At 40.7% G+C, this 13484-nt stretch overlaps 1 protein-coding gene across 1 annotated transcript in view; it reads right to left on the minus strand.

Moving 5' to 3' along the window:
- NCOA5 (nuclear receptor coactivator 5) overlaps positions 1 to 9912 on the minus strand; it is a 30418-nt gene extending 20506 nt beyond the window's left edge. The window contains exon 1 of the mRNA XM_082857266.1: positions 9806 to 9912. The gene's annotated coding sequence lies outside the window, so the exon portion shown is untranslated. The remainder of the gene's footprint in view (positions 1 to 9805) is intronic.
- Between the last annotated feature and the right edge of the window lie 3572 nt (positions 9913 to 13484).

Genomic DNA, 13484 nt, shown 5'->3' on the forward strand with positions numbered 1-13484 from the left:
GACAGTATGGAACATATGGTACTACTCTAATTGGTGTCTATAAATACTATATAATTTTGCCCTCATCATATGAAAAGGACTACTACATTGTATAATTATATCCAATTCTGTGAGGGCCATTATATACAGGACTGGGGAGACCAAAGTAGTCGTGTACCATACACCTTTGGAGCAAAACTGGTTCCAGTTAGAATGAAGGAGGTAAATATTTTCCTTTGAAGTTGGTGAAATTTTTTTGCAATCATTTGAAAGATTTAAAAATTCAAGATTATATCTTTAAACGATTCTGATTGTAATTTGCCTCCTAGTATCTATTTTCATGGAGTAGTACAAAGGAATTATATTTGGATGGTGTGGCTTATGTTTCTTTTGCAAAAAAGAGAATTCTTAGACTATTTTCTTAATTTTAGGAGTTAGCAAACTTTTAGTGTGGTATGTCAAGTGTTTGTTTATTCATTCCTATTTAAGAGTTCCTTAAACGTCCATCTTGAGTAAGATATGGAGAAAATGAGACCTGGAAAATTTTGATAGTCTCATTGCCATCTAAGAGGACTCACTGCTCAGGTTAGGGTAGAGGTGGAGGGGTTTTCAGTGAAAGTTATGAAAAACTATTATCACCACCAATTCCCATACAGAAAAAATCCTAACATATATGCACATAGAACTTTTGGAAAACCTAGGAGTTCAGAAATACAGGAAGACTACAGAAGCTACCAAAAGTGGAAATAACTTCAGGGGGCTTATCATGGTACAGCAAAGATTTAAAGAATCAGAAAAAAAAAACCTTGCCCCATTCCAATTTTCTGTCAAACAATTTGAAAACTCATCAATTGGAGGTTCATTTGAACAAGTTTCTCTCTGAAAATGAAAATACTGGGACTGGTAAAGGAGGCTTTTGTATTAATTAGTTGAATTAGATTATTTTATTTCTTAATCCTTACTGAGATACATAATCTACACCAAGGAAACAGAAATATTAATGTAAAGGAGAAGGGAAAACAGACGGAAAGACAATTTGGGAATCTTTCTGGACATTAGGTGGGAAGCAAAATTGGAGAGAATATAATTAACAAGAGGGCAGTGTTAACTTAAGAGCCTCCAATGAGAGGTGGAATGCCTCCTCTGCATAGAAAAGGGAAGAAATGGTGCTTCTTTTCCCTCCTGCTTTACTTTATCCGGGCCAGCTCAGTCTCTTAGTGTCTCTTCCACCTCAGTTTGGTTGGTAGTTCTATACTTTGTCAATTTATTAGCAATGTGAGTGCCATTCAAAATCACCATCACCACAAGGTGCTTAACTTTCACCTGAATATCTATAATTTCCAACGGGTGAAAACAGTTAAAAGTACTACTCAGGTAAGAATTTTTAGACAAGAAAAACAGCATCAATTGAAGGGATTTACATAAAAGGAAAAAATGCGAAAAAAATCTGGAAAACATAATGTTATACAGGAAGTGGCAGAGCTATTTTAAATCACAAAAGAATGGGGTAAAGAACTCCCAAAGGAAGACACAATGCCTAATCTACAATTTTATTTTAGACTAATATGCCAGACAGGGTTCACACAATGGTTCTTAGATATGTTATAAATAAAAATGCATGTTTCATTCATAGTATCAGAAACTGCTTTGGCTCTATTTTTTTTTTAAATTTATTTACTTTTGGCTGAGTTGCGGCACGCGGGCATCTCATTGCAGTGGCTTCTCTTGTTGCGGAGCACGGGCTCTAGGTGCGCGGGCTTCGGTAGTTGTGGCATGTGGGCTCAGCAGTTGTGGCATGCGGGCTCTAGAGCACAACAGGCTCAGTAGTTGTGGCGCACGGGCTTAGTTGCTCCGCTGCATGTGGGATCTTCCTGGCCCAGGGCTCAAACCCACGTCCCATGCACCGGCAGGCGGATTCTTAACCACTGTGCCAACAGGGAAGCCCCATGCTCTATTTTTTAACTGTATCATTGTAAAATAATTCTTTTCACCTTAAAACCAATTTTTATACTTCAAAGACTATCACAATGGAAAACAGTGAGAACTACTTTAAACAAGTGCCTTTTGAACCACAACATTTGACAGTACCACGACTGGTTGAAATAACCCAGAAGCCTACACAATTTCTTTTCTCTCTCTTTTTTTTTTTTTTGGTTGTGCCACAGGGCTTGCAGGATCTTAGTTCCCTGACTAGGGATTGAACCCAGGCCCCCTGCAGTGGAGGCACAGAGTCCTAACCACTGGACCGCCAGAGAATTCACTACAATTTCAATAAGTGATTACAAATGAAATAAAGCTTGCCAAAAGGTCTAGTTGAAAACCAACCAACAATCAGGAATTATTAAATTGGAGATACATGATGACAAAGGTGATGTACTTGGAAAACCACACTGATGAGACAGTGGATATCACACAGTAACTCCTAAAACTGGGAAGGGAAAGGACAGGACTTCTCATTGAAACTATATTTATGAAGATGACTTTGATGATATATTGTAACATCAGGGATATCATAATGAGTTATACTGTAAAGAGTCAGGGATAAGAGAATGCCCTGTTTGCTGTTTCTAAATCAATCCTTTAAGCTCACTTTGAAAACTACACATTCCCTCATATTTGATTATCTCCTTCAATTTCTAATTAAAATAATTATTATGCCCTTAATGGTATTAGAATATTATTCCAGGGAACAGGAATGGGGGAAAGAGTCTGCATAAGAACATTATGTGCATTATCTCATGTAATCCTTTCTACAACTCTTGGAGTTAAGTACTATTATGATCTCTATTTTGTGAATGAGGAAATCTGAAGTTTAGAGAAATTACGTGACTTAGCTGAGGTCACATGATGATCAAAAGGCAGAGCTAGAACTCAAAACCAGGTGTGTCTGACACTGAAGTGCTTAAACATGTTCTGCTGACTCCAACAGGGAGTAGAAAGACCTGATTTCCATTCTAAATACTGGCGAGGACTCCCTGATCAAATGCTGATGGAATCTGGAAAAGGCACAGTCTATGCTGGTCACTGCAATGTGTAAGTGCCCCAGACACTCAATAGGATAGGACCTGCTTATTCAATTACAACTTCGGTTTCTATCACCTCAAACCACAATGTTTCTGGCTTTTGCTACTGACATTCTATTCACTTCAACCTCTCAGACAAAAATTCTCTGTCAACATTTAATTTTCTGCCCTTCTGACTTCGTTTGAGAAAAGAACACTTGGCTCGGATCAGCAAATCTGAGTTCTAGTCCTACTTTGGGGGGGTGGGGGCGGATTTAGTCAAGTCACTTAATTTCTCTGAACCTGATAAAGTGGATATTCTACCTGTATTAGTTATACTGATTCAAGATTATCAGCTAAGAGAAAAAGCTCACTAATTTGGATTGACAAAGGTTGAGCTAATCTAAACTACTAAAAAAGTTGTACCAACACAAAATTCAAAATACAGGTGTATTTAAAACAGGTAAAATTTCAGTAAACTGTACAAGTAGAGATCCTTAGAGAACTAAATTAATGAACTTAAAAAGTACAGTACATCAAATGCTTCTATACATACCACGTGTCACACTCTATACTAGGTCTTAAGATATACAGAAACAACAAGGCTAAAGTCTCTGCCTTAAAGGAGTTCACTGCTTAATAAAGGAGAGAGGCACATGTATATAATCACAATATAATTTAAAGTGGGATTGTGGCAGAGATAATGAAGGCCTAACTATGTGTATGTGTGTGGCAGGGCAGAGAGAAGACTGGGAGGAATAGGGGGCAAGGGAGAGGTGGAGGAGGTGGGAAGGCCTAAAAGTAACATTTAAAATGAGTCCTGAAGAATGAGCAGAAGTTTACCATAAAGAGAGAAGTCACTACAGCACATGCAAAGGGAAAGGAGTGGTGTGAAGGACGTAAGTTAGAAATACCGTAGGAGTTTAATGTAGGGAATGGGAGGATAGGAGCAGGAAAAGAGAGGAATTACAGATGCAAGCCAGAGTAGACTAGATAACAAAAAATTTTGCCATGGCAAAGGAAGAAATTGGTGGCAAGAGGGCCTGTTAGGAGGCTATGTGCTGAACTACCATAAACAGAGTTTCAGTGAAGCCAAATTAAGGAAGGTTTACTGTATGTATATTCAAAAAAACAATGTATTTAAATCTCAGACATTCAAAATACCGCCCATTATAATAATGTCCTTCAAGGATCATTGGTTTGACACTGAAGGGACCACGTGGGAGAAAAATATTTAAAACGTTATGATTTTACCTTCAATAAAGGGATATAAAATGAACTGATAGCCAGAGGAATCAGTATTTAATAGCAACAATCCACTGATTACGAAGAAACAAACAACAAACCGCTCTTCCTCATTTTTTTCTAATATCGTAAAAAAAAATCTAATTGTGATAAAAAACACATCATATACATTTATCATCTTAACTATTTTTAAGTGTACGGTTCAGTAGTGTTACGCATATTCACACAGTTGTGCAACAGGTCTCCAGCATTTTTTCACCTTGCAAAACTAACTCTTATACCCATTAAACAACTCCTCACCCTCTCCCTTCGTTTATATATATATTCTTTTGACTCTCCACATCACATTTCTTTAATGAAGATACATCAGCGCCATCTGAGAAGATGTTTAAAAATCAGATTCCTAGACCCTTCTCAAACTTTTAGAATCTGAGGATGAAGCCTGGGAATCTGCATTTTAACAAGTTTCTCAGGTGATTCTTGGCAGGTATTTGGGAACTACAGTACTACTCTATTATCTATTTATCCCTGTAGTTTATGCATAACATATAATTAGGTTCTCCATTTAAAAACCCTTCTAAACTCCTGTGTTCAAGGGGAAATAGCTCATAAACATGTTACAAAGAACATGTCACAATGGCTAAAACCTGTAAAAATACAATCCCTGAAAACAGTATAGAAAGTATAATCACATAGCAACCTCCAAAGGAAATGGGATCAACCCAAGTTTCCATAGTGCTAAAGGTAATAATAATATCCAATTATAAGGTCAGTGCCCCCTCCCCCCACAAGGAGTGTGCAGTCCATCACTTCCCTTCAATTTCATCTGATCATTTAAAAAGTATCCTGAAAATTTAAGCTTCTTTTTCCAATCCTGTAGTTATAAACTGGCAGGAAAAATATTAACCACCAAGCTTGCCACTTTTTAACAGCATGTTATCCACTTCTTTGGCTAAAAAAGGTCAAACTACCCATTAAAGTTCTCTCTAAATTCTGCAAACTAGAGCTGTCAGTATAGTTTTGCTGGCAGGGGCTAGAACTTCTGAGGCATTTTGCTTTCATACCTAAATGCAACAAAGAGAAAAATGGACACATATATATAATTTCACATTCACACTATTACAAGCAAAGTGAAGCAAATCTAAAGTTATTAAGCAGACCATGCAATCTTGGTAGGTCTGCTTTCTTCTCCATAAGGTGAAAGCTCTGACTGATGTGAATGGAAGGGATTAAAATATTGAAAACTCCAGACATTATAACTATTCTTCTTACCTCTAGTTCAAACTATGAAGCCAAAAAACATTTTATAGTTAAAATTAATGTCTCTCTTAAAACAAACGCATTAACGGAAACTCAACCATAAACCAGAGCTGTCAATTCCCATTAGTAATCTTATACAAATAGACTAGTACTAGAACCTGCTTCAACCTTCCATTTTCAGTGAAAGCTCATTTTCTAAAGTCCTAAATCGGGGGTTCTCAAAACTTTAACGTACATAAAAACTGCACGGGTGGCTTCTGAAAGGCAGATTCTCTAGCTTTCTCTTCCAAAGATAGGTCAGTTAGGAGTTGGGGTGGGGAGCTGCATCCAAGAATCTGTATTTCCAAAAAGCTGTTCTAGTGATTCTGATGCTGTCCTACTGTAAGTTTACCAAAGGCTGCAAAAAAGTTCAATTATATATTTATAACTCTAAGTTGTAAAATTGAGCGAAAGTCATGTTTTTCCTATTTTTTTCTTTTGGATATCAAAAGTAATTTCTGAATAGAGATTAAAAATAAATTTCTTGTATCATCTCTGACCCTAAATACTTGTTATTACTATCTCAATCTCCAACTGCATGATTAAGTATGCAACTTCAAGCCAAAGTACTTACAATTCAAAGTTCTTCAAAGCTTGCCCACTAACTGCAGAATCAACCTAACCTTCAGTAATTCAATCATTCCAGATCCAAACCAGGGGACCACTCAAGATATTTTTTTAGAACTAAAGTTATAAGACACTCTGCTTTATAACTGTTCACTAATGCAACTTAAGTTCCCCTGCTCTTTGCCTAAAGTTGTTGGTCTTTGCATAGGTCAACAATAATGTTGTTTTGAACATGAAATAAAGGGAAAAGAGTCTTATGGTCTGGAAAAGTTCTGATTCTTTGAGGGGAATTATTTTCTTAACATAAAAGTAATTGGTCCAGTTGACCTATTATCTTTTATTTTTTAGTGACAGGATAAAGAATGAAAATGACCATCCCTATAAATACTCGTATCTGGTGGTAATAAAACCACCATTTAAAAAGCAGCAGGCATGCTGGTATTATATATTTAGCTGTCAGTACAGTTCATATTTCCCTAATGTGCTGCTGCTTCAGCCAGTGGCCTTACCCTGATCCTTTCCTTAATGCCTCTCATTAATGAGAATTACACAGAGGGTAATTTTCTGTTTGTCACCGCTCTTTTAACTTCTTGATAGTTTACTTCAAGTAACTGAATAGTCTGGACAATGTGTACGCTGTTCACAGGACAAATCTTTTGGCACAAAAAGGCTGATAGAGCTTTAAAAGTATTTGTCTTAAAGACATATGGTAATCATTAGTTAACGGCAAGGTACAGAGAGCAAACCGAGAATAGAAGAAAGAGTGGTCAGTTTGGGGGAACACTACTACCATAGGATGTTCGTGGGAGGAGAGCAAGAGAAAGGCATCACAATACCTTCCTCTCTTGGACATCTACATGGCACATGTTTAGTATATTAAAGCCTCTGAGAAGTTTTGGAGTAAGAACAATGCTTTACCTCAACAATTCCCAATTTTGCTTGACCACAAAATCTTTTACCTTCAATAATTTCTTGAATATGTTCTACTAATATGTTATATTGGGCAAGAAATATAAACTCTCTGAGCCACTGTTTTCCTCATATGCAAAAAAGATATAACAATAAGACAGGTCTACCTATCTCACAAGAGGATTGGCAGGAGAAAATGGGTTGGTATTTGTAAACCTGCTTTGTGAACCACAAGCACTGCTAGTTGTATGTTATCATTACCACCAAGAGTAATAGTGAGTGTAGGAATAGATGTTTCATTCCTAGTGTGGAGAGTCAAAAACAAAGAAACAGGGCTTCCCTGGTGGCGCAGTGGTTGAGAGTCTCCCTGCCGATGCAGGGGACACGGGTTCGTGCCCCGGCCCGGGAAGATCCCACATGCCACGGAGCGGCTGGGCCCGTGAGCCATGGCCGCTGAACCTGCGCGTCTAGAGCCTGTGCTCCGCAACGGGAGGGGCCGCTGCAGTGAGAGGCCCGCGTACCGCAAAAAACAACAACAACAAAAAAAACCAACACAAAGAAACAATGTAAAGAGAACAGAATAAAATATTAAATATACTTCCTCCAAAGGTTTTCCATTCTTAAAAGCACAACTGAACTCCAACAATTTGCACAAAAATAATAAGCTGTACAAAGGCACTGCCATCTGCAGGCCATAGAGAATGAATGCTTGCAATGGTTATTTAAAATGAAGTTTCAAACCATCAGGTGCTCCTTCTCATTAGACTTCTAAAGCCTTTCCAAAAAATGTTTATTCTTAGCCTTGGAGCACTGGTAGATGAGGCTCCATTTGCTGAAGTTCTGAAACTGACTGGAGTAAAATAACATTCTCATTTCTTCTCCACAAAGGACTGCTGCTTAGAAATGTGAAGAAAATTACCTTAGCCTTCCGTAAATTCTACACTGTGCTCATACAAAGTAATCCCAAGGAATATGGATTTTTCACACAGCCTTTGAGGGAAAAAAACCCTTGAATGGCCTATGCTGACTTTTCTCTCAGTGAGTTAGAGTCAATCTACTCTCTCACACACAAAAACAGAGCTTATGGACATACTGCAAATACGAACAGATGGTTAACTAATGAATAAGTTAATTCACCAATGCCTCCTTCAAAGTATGGTGTTCAGAGGCGTGTGCCATTGAACAACCTGCGCCTAGAAAAATTCCTTCCACTGGGCCTTCTCCAGCACAGCCTACAAGGAAAATCACTGTTTCTATGTTTTAGGTTAAAAGACTGTCAGAGGTTTCAAAGAATATCTGGAGAGTGACAGATGAGCTAAAAGAAAGGCAAAGAGATCAGAATGAAGGAAGAAACTGATGTTGAAATATAGCCAAGTGATCTCCAATATTCACAGCGCAAAGCTTGGGCTTTACTGTTTTGGAAAAGTCAACACCAAAGTTAGTTTTCACACCCAGACTGACTCGTACAGAAAACATTAAACCTAGAGTTGTCAAAAGCCAAATCCATCGGCGCTGGCAGAAACATCTTTTTTGAACTGTCCGGTAGCTACCACACCACGATGCTACAAGAAAACTGAGGAGGCACACCGGATGCCCTTGAGCGCAGTCCCTGAAGTTCTCTGGGACTATCCCGCGTTAAGTCAATAACGAGAACAGTTTACAACGAGAAAGCTTACAACATTATTATCCCCGAAGACCCTGGGGCATTTCATGGAATCTGCTATGCCTCAGGGAACAATTTTGTGCACAGAGCTAAACGCAGAAGGAGCACAATTAACCCCATACTCCTAGAGCAGCGTTTCCCAGAGCGTGGAACGCAGAATAATTTCAGGAGGAATCAGGACGCACTGTTTATTTTAATACATAAGTATTTATTTCTTTATGAGCATTAGAAAAATAACTGGCTTTCCATCATACGCTTCGTGATTTACGTTTCCACCTTAAACAAATATATTTAAAAAGGAGAAAAGAGTCAGTTTAAAGAAGAAAAAAGTAACATTTGGTAAATAAACAGCAGTACAATGGGTACACGGACATAAAAGTGCAACGCGAGAGACTGAAACAGGGGAAACGCCGTTCTAAAAAAAGCCCCCGGCGGGTCGTCCGGGTGCGGAAAGTGCCCGGGGTCCAGAGAAAGAGAGCCAGCCGGTTGGGACGCTGGCTCGGTCGCTAGTTGCCAGGGTAACCGCGGGCCCGGTTGCTTTCCCCGTTTTCTGGGCCCGGGTCCGCGTTATAAAACGGGTGTGTGGGGGGAGGGTGTCACATAACAACGAGACGCCTCGAGGATGCTATCGAGGGGCCGCGAGGCGGGCGGCGGCGATGGGGCACAGAGCATTCGGTTCGCCGCCCGGCGCCGCGCGCCCAGCGGAACGCCCGGTGAGGCCGGCCGCCTCGTCCCAGGTTTGAATCCCGACTGCGCCACCGACTCGCTGAGGACCCGCAGGCGAGCGACTTCACGTTTCGAGAAGGGGGCGCGGGGTGTGCAGCCCTAGCCTACAGAGGAGCCCGGAGGACTGTTATCGGCGGGTCGCGCACAGACTGGAGGCGGCAATGCGGCGCCGCCCGCCCGGAGCCCACCTCCAGCCGCTCCGACTGGCCGGGCCTATGCCCGACGGGAGCCAAAGAAGGCCGCGCCCCGCACCGGGCATGCGCAGCCCCGCGCGCACCCGGAGAGGAGCCGAGGCCGCGGCCGCGCGTCGAGCGGGCCCTCCCGCTTCAGCCTCCCCATCCGGCCCCGGCCCCCCTCAACCGCCTGCCCGTCAGCCCCACGCCTCGGCGGACGGCCACCGCTTCCCGGCACTCACCGCTACCAGCGCGGCGGGCTCCCGGCCGCTTCTTCGCCTTAGGCCCGCCGCTGCCGCCTCCGCCTCAGCCCACCTGCCCGCCGTAGGACAAAGGCGCCACCAACCGACCAGCGCGGGCACGAGGCAATGGCGGCCGGGGCGGAGAGTGGGGGCAGAGGGCGCGCACGCAGCGGCAGGCGCGGCAGTGTCGCAAGAGCGCGCAGGTTTGCGGCAGGGCTGAGTTGGAGCGTCGATCTCCTTAGCAATGAGGGCGTGGAAGTGGCTCGGGCGGTGGTTGAGAACGCGAGGGGTTGCCTAGTAACGGCGTCCCCGGCTGAGGATGGGTCCCAGTCCTGGTCCCCTCCCCCTAAAGGGCTTCGCCTTTCTTCTGATGTTCAGAGTACTTTCTTTCCTCTCTAACTGTGGAAATAGATCATTTAAATTCTAGAATACCTTGATTTCGTCTTGCATAAAACTCAACACCTATAGATGTGTGTATTGGAGACTAGTATATATATTCCCGTAATCTGCGGATCACAAGGAACAAAGAGAGCAGAGAGGTAGAGAAAATGTTTTATTTAAATTTACATTTAAAGAGGCTGTGTGTCCTATTAGTTTCACTAACAAGAGGCAAAAGGATTCTGGTGATATAGTCACAGGTTCTTTTTGAATTATTTATTTCTTTCTGGAATATTCATTCAGTGTCAAAAAGAAATTTCCCAGAATGTAGTTGTTGACCGTGAAGCACGTAAAATGTTGTATTGTTCATTTAATCTGTATAATATATTTGTCACAGGGAATAGAATTTGCTCACACAATTGTAAATACACTCTATTAATCACACCGATGGCTATGTGAATCAGGTAGGCTTTTTTATTAGTTAGGAAATGCCCCAGACCCCATGGGGTCTAGTTTTTCTCCTTGTGAATAGTTCATGCAAAATAAAAACGGTGGCTGTGAAATTTGAACACTATGGGAAATCAGATTTCTTTGACACCAGCTCATATGCTCCCTCCTTCACTAATTTATTCACTGAATGTTTATTATACACCTACTAGGTGGCCCTATGATTTATTATACACCTACTTGCTAGGCACTATCATAAGCAAAGGCAGACCCATCCCTGCTATCTTGGAGATGCTGTGCAGTGGAGAGATAGAATTAGGCGAATAATCACACTTGTGTACAAACAAAAATAACTGAAGGAAAGAAATAGGGATCCACTCTTTTGTCTAGTCTTTCTCCTTGTGAATAGTACAGGGTGTGTCTGATGCCTATGAGCAGATATGTTTGGCCTTCAGATCCTTCCCATAATTCATCATGGCACCTGGGAAAATGGAAGCTGTGTGTTTTTTTCCGACTCCACTGAGAGGTTCTGAAGGCAGATAGGGACTTCTACTCCCAGGAGTTTCCCCTTTATCCCAGGTTGTTCACTCACTCTAGGTGAGAAGGCTCAGGATTTTGTGGATTCACCTGCTTTCCTGATATCCTTTTCTGGGTCAGGTTAAAAACCACACTGACTCAGTTTAGAATCTTCTGTTTCTTTCCTTGATTACCCCTTTTTGATGTTTATGCCATAAAGTTGTACCCTTTTCTTTTAAAAAAAAATTATTTATTTATTTTTGGCTGCACTGGGTCTTTGTTGCTGCTCGCGGGCTTTCTCTAGTTGCGGCGAGCAGGAGCTACTCTTCTTTGCGGTGCACATGCTTCTCATTGCGGTGGATTCTCTTGTTGAGGAGCACGGGCTTCAGTAGTCGTGGCACACAGGCTTAGTTGCTCCACGGCATGTGGGGTCTACCCGGAGCAGGGCTCGAACCCATCTCCCCTGCATTGGCAGGCGGATTCTTAACCAGTGTGCCGCCAGGAAAGTCCAAATTGTACCCTTTTCATTGTTTGGTTGAATTCTCTTAATTTTGGGGGGTATCCTTTAACTTAATTTTTTATTATTGGTTAGATACACAAGGACAGAGATTCTGTGACTCCACTGCATCCTGCTATTTTTACCCACCCAGAAGTTTCACATTATCTCATTTACTCTTCACAACAACTCTATGTGATAGATACTATATATTTTTAAAATTTTATTTTTATTTCTGGGTTCTCTATTCTGTTCTGATACTATATAATTTAAACTTTAAAAATTCCTTAACATTTCAAACATGCGTTAAACTACATAAAATAATATAACACATACCTTTCTACTCACTACTAAGATTCTCCTTCCATTTCCTTCCCCTCTCTTCTAGAGATAATCACTCTCTATACATTTTCAGGTATATTTTGTATTTTTATTATAAAGAAAAAAATATATATCCATAATCTGTATGCTATTGTTTACTGTGTTTAGAGATATATTATGTATCTTTTCACAACTTGCTGGAAACTGGACTAGGTTTTCAAGATTTAACTGTGTTGAAGCATATAGCTAGTTTAGTGGTTCTTAAAGTGTGGTCCCTAGACCAGCAAGCAGCAGTAGTAACATTGAGAACTTGTTACAAATGCAAAAAATTGGCTCCACCCAAGATCCATTGAATCAGAAACTCTAGGGATAGGATCCAGCAATTTGCCCTTTGCCAAGCCCTTCTGATGATTCTGATGCACCCTAACGTTTGAGAACTACTGCTCTAAATTATGCATTTTTTTGCTGCATAGTATTTTATTGTATGAATCAGTCACAGTTTATGTATCTGTACTAAGGAACACTTAGACTTCTATTACAAGGAGTGCTACATTGAACACATTGGTACATACCTCCTTGTGTATACATGTCATACTTTTCTAGAATACACACTTAAGAGTGGAACTGATGACTTTGTAGTATATCACATCTTGAGCTTTAGGAGGTTTATAGCCAGATTGCTCTCCAAAGAATTGTTAATACATACTTCTGCCAGCAACGTATAAGTACCATTTCTAGATATCTTTGCCAACTTTTGATATTTTCAGACTTTATTCATTTATTTTTGCTTATGACAATAGGTGTGAAATGATATCTTTGTTGTTTTAGTTTTAACTTTCTTGAATTTAGTGATATTGAGCATCTTTTCTTACAGGCTATCCAGGTTTCTGCCTGTTGATATTTCCAGACCATTTTTCTAACGGGTTTATTTATGTTTTTCTTATTGATCCATAGGAGTTGTTTACATATTCTGGATACTGATCTTGCGTTAGTTAGGTCTTCTTTCTGTAGTTTGTCGATTTACTTTGTTAATGGTATCTCATCATTCAAAAGTTTAAAATTTTAATGTAGTCATATGTTTCAATCTTTCCCTTTACTGTTTGTAGTGTTCAGTGTCTTGTCTGAGGATTCCTTCCCTCTTGTGATGTCATGTAGATATTCTCCTAGGTAAATACTATTAGTATGCCAATCTTACAGGTGAGTCAGTTGAGGCACCGAGAGCTGATATGACTTGCCCAAGGCCACAGAGACTGGAGGTGAGTGACTTGGGCTCTTGACCCCCCGGGTTGCACTGCACTCCACAACTGAGGAGTCTCTTGCCACCCCGTTCTGCTAGCTGGCTCATGAGACCACTTCTCAGCCTTTTTCTATTGATGTGAAGGATGTGCAGAGTTCAGACAGGCTGCAGGTTAAGTGCAATTCTCATTTACTACATCACGGAAACCTCTGGCTCTAGACTTCATGATTCTTAGAAATATTTTGAAATTTTTCAAGTAATTTCAGATTTACAATAGAGTTGCT

The sequence above is a fragment of the Leucopleurus acutus genome (assembly GCF_964270905.1).
Source record: "Leucopleurus acutus genome assembly, chromosome: 16".
NCBI classification, from domain to species: domain Eukaryota; kingdom Metazoa; phylum Chordata; class Mammalia; order Artiodactyla; family Delphinidae; genus Leucopleurus; species Leucopleurus acutus.